The following is a 6,059-nucleotide window of genomic DNA, read 5'->3' as shown; positions in this document are numbered from 1 at the left end:
AACGACCTAAATGCCCATCTACAGATGAATGGTTAAACAAAATGTGGTACATACATAGAATACTACTCAGCCAGAGGAGAAATGAAGTCTTGATACATGCTACAGTAAGGATAGAGCTTGAAAGCACTATGCTGAGTGAAATAAGCCACTCACAAAACGACAAATACTGTATGACCTGGCTTATATAAAAAGACAAGAAAAGGCAAATGTCCCAAACTCTCGTAAAAAGACCAGACTTAATAGTCTGACTGAGACTAGAATGACCCCGGTGTTCATGGTCCCCAGACCTTCTGTTAGCCCAAGACAGGAACCATTCCCAAAGCCAACTCTTCAGACAGGGGTTGGACTGGACAATGGGATAGAAAATGATACTGGTAAAGAATGAGCTTCTTGGATCAAGTAGACACAGGAGACTATGTTGGTATCTTCTACCTGGAGGGGAGATGAGAGGGCAGAAAGGGTCACAAGTTGGTGGAATGGACACAAAAAGAGAGAGTGGAGGGAAGGAGTGTGCTGTCTCATTAAAACCCAGTGCCGTCAAGTCGATTCCTACTCATAGAGACCGTACAGCACAGAGTAGAACCGCACCATAGAGTTTCCAAGGAGCACCTGGCAGATTCAAACTGCCGACCCTTTGGTTAGCAGCTGTAGCACTTAACCACTACGCCACCACTATCTCATTAGGAGGAGAGCAAATAGGAGTATATAGCAAGATGTATGTAAATTTTTGTATGGGAGACTCTTGATTTGTAAACTTTCACTTAAAGCACAATAAAAATTAAAAAAAAAAAGCAAATGTATAGAGAACAAAGCTTATTAGTGGTTACCAGGGATGGAAGGGAGGGGGAAATGGGGGATTAACAAAGATGGAAAAATTGCATTGATTAAGGGTAGGGTTGCACAGCCAATTATTGTGTTTTTGTTATTGTAATTGCTGTCAATAAGTTGTATTGTTGCTGTTAGGTGCCATCGAGTCAGTTCCGACTCATAGCAACCTGATGTACAACAGAAAAAACACTGCCCAGTCCTGCACCATCCTCACAATCATTGCTATGCTTGAGCCCATTGTTGCAGCCACTGTGTCAACCCATCTCATTGAGGGTCTTCCTCTTTTTTGCTGACCCTCTACCAATCATGATGTCCTTCTCCTGTATGATCATTAAGGTTGTGTGTCAACTTGGCTGAGCCATAATTCTCAGTGATGTAGCCTGGCAGTTGTATGATGATGTGATCACTTCTATGATGAGACTTGATACAGTGTGATTACCTCTATGATGGGATCTGCTGTGAGTAGCCAATCAATTGAAAGGGAGCTTCCTTGGGGGTATGCCCTGAATCGAATATAAGAGGACTTCCTGGCAAGGCTCAGTGGCTTTTGCTCACTCTGGATCCTGCAGCTGGCTCCTGTTTGTCTGACCTCGGCTTCTTGGGACTTGAGCTAGCAGCTTACCTGCCATCTTGCCTGCCGCTCTTGGCATTCGTCGGTTTTCACAGCCTGTGAGCCAAAGCCCTGCTGTCTGACTTGCCAATCTTGGGTTTGCCTGCCCCTACAGCTGTGTGAATCAGGAGAAGCCTCCAGCCTGATCCACGTTGCAGCCTCTACAACTGTGTAAGTCATTTTCTTAATATAAATCTGCCTCTGTATATATTTATACACTTTACTGGTTGTGCTTCTCTAGAGAACGCGGCCTAAGACATCCAGGAACTGGTGCCTCCTGATAATATGTCCAAAGTAAGTGAGGTTAAGGCTTGCAGTCTTTGCTTCCAAGAAGCATTCTGACTGTACTTCTTCCAAGACAGACCTGTTCATTCTTCTGGCAGTCCGTGGTATATTCAATATTCTTCACTAACACCATAATTCAAAAGCATCAATTCTTCGGTCTTTCTTATTCAGCGTCCAGCTTTCACATGCATATGAGGCAATTGAAATACCAGGCTTGGGTCAGGCATTCCTTAATCCTCAAAATGACATCATTGCTTTCAACACTTTAAAGGGGTCTTTTGCAGCAGATTTGCCCAACGCAATATGTTGTCTGATTCCTTGACCGCTCCTTCCATGGGCATAGATTATAGATCCAAGTAAAATGGAACCCTTGACAACTTTAAGCTTTTCTCTGTTTATCATGATGTTGCTTATTGGTCCAATTGTGAGGATTTTTGTTTTCTTTATGTTGAGGTGCAATCCATACTGAAGGCTGTAGTCTTTGATCTTCATCAGTAAGGGCTTCAAGTCCTCTTCGCTTTCAGCAAGCAAGGTTGTGTCACCTATATCTCACAGGTTGTTAATGCACAATAAGTTGTACACCTGTAAAATGCTGAGTTGGCAGTTGTGTGATATAGATATTTACAACAACAACAACAACAACAAAAGAGTAGCTCCTGAGGCTGCTTATGTACAACCAAACACCTCATGGGATTTGTCTCCTTGGTTTGGAGGTTTAGGGTCATGGTTTCGGCCATCAAGTCTATTGCAACTCATAGTGACCTTATAGGACATCTCAGTTAATTGGCCTAATAGTGCATTTAGTGCTTCTGTCCTACCTCCTAGTTCATTGCATAGTGCCTGGGGTCTTAAAAACTTGCAAGCGGCCATCCAAGGCACAGCAATTAATCTCTATTCACCTGGAGCAACAGAAATTAAAAAAAAAACTGAAAAAGTATCAAGATACCATTTTTCACCCATTGGGTTGTCAGTGATCAAGAAGTTTGATAGTCCACAGAGTTAGCAAGGGTGTGAGGAAACAGGCACCCTTATTCATTGTGATGAATGCTTATTGGTACAACCTCTTTAGAGGGAAATTTGCAACATGCACGTACCATATAACCCAGTACGTCCACTTCTGATAATTTATCTTCCCAGTCTACTTACACATGTAGGAAATAGCACACACACCAGGTTATTCACTGCAGCATTGTAATAACAAGATTGGCATTAATCCAAGTGCCCAGGTATAGTGACTAAGTAAATAAATTATGAAATACATCCATATAATGGAATACTATATAGCCAAGAAAAGGACAGTGAGGCTTTTTATGGACTGATCTCCCAGATATATTGTTGAATGTTAAAAAAGAAAATACAGGACAAAGGGTATAATAGGCTACAGTTGTGAAAAAAAGGAAGGGGAGAGAAAATTTAAAGCATTGGTTGCCTCAAAGGAGGGGTCTGGTGGCTCAGGGAAGGAGTGAGTGGAGACCACTTTTGTACCTTTTGAATGTATTACTTACTTGGTAAATAAATTTATTAAATGAAACATCCACAGCAGTTATTCAGATGCTTGGGTCTTATTCCTGGAGATTTTAATTTGTTTGGGTTTTAGTCTTAGGAAAGAGATTTTCAGGAAACACCCCAGGAGACTCTGGTCTAGAGCCTGATGGGTTGCTTTTGGGTTTTGGTTTTGTTTTTGGTCATTTTTTTGCCCCCACAATTTATTTGACAAGAACTCGTGGAAAAACTTCCACCCCCCGCCCCCTCAGCTGAACAAAGAGGATTGTTCGAAACTTGGTCAAGAGATGAAGGCAGATCAGAGCACCCCCAGATGTTGAGTGGGGTGATAAAGTTTCCTGAGTTCAAGTACTGGCCTGCAGAAATGAGCTAGGGTTGGTCTCCACTCCTGAGGAGCTCCTGGTTTGATGGGGAAGGAAAGATGTACAGCAATAACCTATTGACCGTGGAGGTCAGTAAGTTGGCTGGAGTCAGATGGGACGGGGTTTGAATCCTGTGTCTGTTGACTATAGCTGGGTCAAGTTACCTAACCTCTCTGATCCTCGGACTTTTTGTTCTTAAATTGGGGATACTAATGTCTATCTCAGGGTTCTTGTAAGAATTCCAGGAAAAATGCATGGAAATGACTTAGTCTGGTGTTAAAGCTCAATAAGTGGGAAGAGTCATTATTAAAGAGATGTTTCCAGGGTGCTCTGGGAGGGAGCACTGAGTAGGTAGTCGTGCCTAGCCTGGAATATTACAGCGTCATGACTGATGAGGTACTCTCTAGACAGATAAGGGGAAGGAACATTCCAAGCATATGTCAATCAGGATTTAGCTGTAGGAAACAAGACCAGATCCAGAGAGCTGTTGGAAGGCTGAAGGATCTAGGGTTCTAAAAACAAAAAACCAAACAAACAAACAAAAAAAACAAACCCACTGCCCTCGAGCCGATTCTGACTCATAGCGACCTTAAGGACAGAGTAGAACTGCCTCATAGGATTTCCAAAGCTGTAAATCTTTATGGAAGCAGACCGCCACATCTTTCTCCCACAGAGCGACTGGTGGGCTCAAACCTCCGACCTTTTGGTTAGCAGCCAGATGCTTTAACCACTGTGCCACCAGGGCTCCTTTCTAGGGGTCTAGGCTGGGCCTATAAGATGACTTGCTACAGAACAGCACCTTTGAACTGACCCACCCCGGAGCTTCTGGCTCTGTTACTAGCAGGAAGGTGGAGAGTCACCAATTGGGAACTGTTAACTTCAAGAATACTCAGCCGCTGTTGTGATTTAGAGATTTGGAAAGTTGCCATCATTGTCACTGCAACCACTTTTCATCAAGAGCTGATGACGTTGGTTACTGGAAACAGGAATATCCCTGCAGGAAAACCCAACATCTCCACAACTGTGCTTGCCAGCTTGCCACTGCCAAGGCAGCAGGAAGATGGCCCCCATTTACTTCACCCACACATATCTCATGGTTCTAATTGATAGAACCTAATCGTCATCAGAAGTCTAGCTGCAAGGGAGTCTGGAAAACATTTTTTTTTAGCTTTGCAGCCTCTGCAATATAGGAATGCATACTAGGAGGTTGGAATGGTGCCAAGAGCCAACCCACCATCTTTTGTTTTTGCTTGCACAACATGCTTTTCCTCTTTTGATGGTAAAAATGCCACACTCCTCCTCCCTCCTTATTTTCTATCCAGCGCAGTTTAGGTGAGGCTGACCTCACTGTCTGGCTTCAGGAGGGTGATAAATGAGCCAGGTCTGGTCAATCCACATAATCAATTTCATGATGGGTACACGGCTTGGGATAGACCAATGAGAGTCATTATTTTGCAAGCAAACTCTGCTGGAGTTGCTGAGGTTGGAAGACACAAGCTTCTGGGAACCATCTTTGTCACCTCTTGGGGATAACTTACCTGAAAGGGAATCCCTCACAGAGAATAACACAGATGAGAAATACAGAGAGACAGAATCATAATGATAAAATAGGACCCCAGGATCCAGCCATGCTTGAATTGCATTATCCCTGGATTTTTTTTCAGTTATGTAAGCTAATAAATACTCTTTTTTGCTTAAACCAGTTCAAGTTGGGTTTCTGCCACTTGCTACCAAAGGAGCCCTGAAGGATATAGAAAGGGATCAGCAAGAGCAAAGGTCAAGGTGCGGAAATGCACGGTATAAGTTCATTCATTCATTAAAACTTTCTTCATCATTTTCTCTATGTCAGGCCCTGTGCTGGGTGTGGGAAAACAGAGGCCCCAGGTCAGGGCTTGAGTGCTGTTCTTCTGAAGGGACCACAGGAGAGCAGAGCTGATGACTGAGCACCCATTGGGAAAACACAGTGGTGGGACAGTGAGAATGGGTGGATTTCCAATGCCCCTTCACTCTGCCTTCTGAACATTGTGGAAGGTGGCCTGTGTCCAGTGCTAGACCTTGAGGCACCTGGTCCATCAGTTTTGCTACATGAGGTGCTTGAGAAGCTGATCTCTGCTTAGCGATGATCCGTAATACTGACCCCTACACTGATCACAGAGGAAGGTAAATACCATGCTCATCATAGCATTGATCACAATTCTGACCTTGAAGCTGACAAGAGTGCAACCAAGACACTGAGCATGACCTTGACCACAGCGTGACTTGATTATAACTTTGATCATAGCAGGCCAGGTCACTCCCAAAGAAAGCTCAGGACAATGATCACAGCATGACCAGGACATTGATTATGACACTAAGCACAACACAGCCAGGAAACTGACCACAGTGCTGGCAACTACTTTGACCACAGCACAACCAGAAATGACCAGAGGTCACAATACTGACCACACTGCTGACCCCAGAGAGCTGGGGTG

Source organism: Elephas maximus, chromosome 3, assembly GCF_024166365.1.
Source record: "Elephas maximus indicus isolate mEleMax1 chromosome 3, mEleMax1 primary haplotype, whole genome shotgun sequence".
Taxonomy (NCBI): Eukaryota; Metazoa; Chordata; class Mammalia; order Proboscidea; family Elephantidae; genus Elephas; species Elephas maximus.
This window is presented reverse-complemented; position numbering follows the sequence as displayed.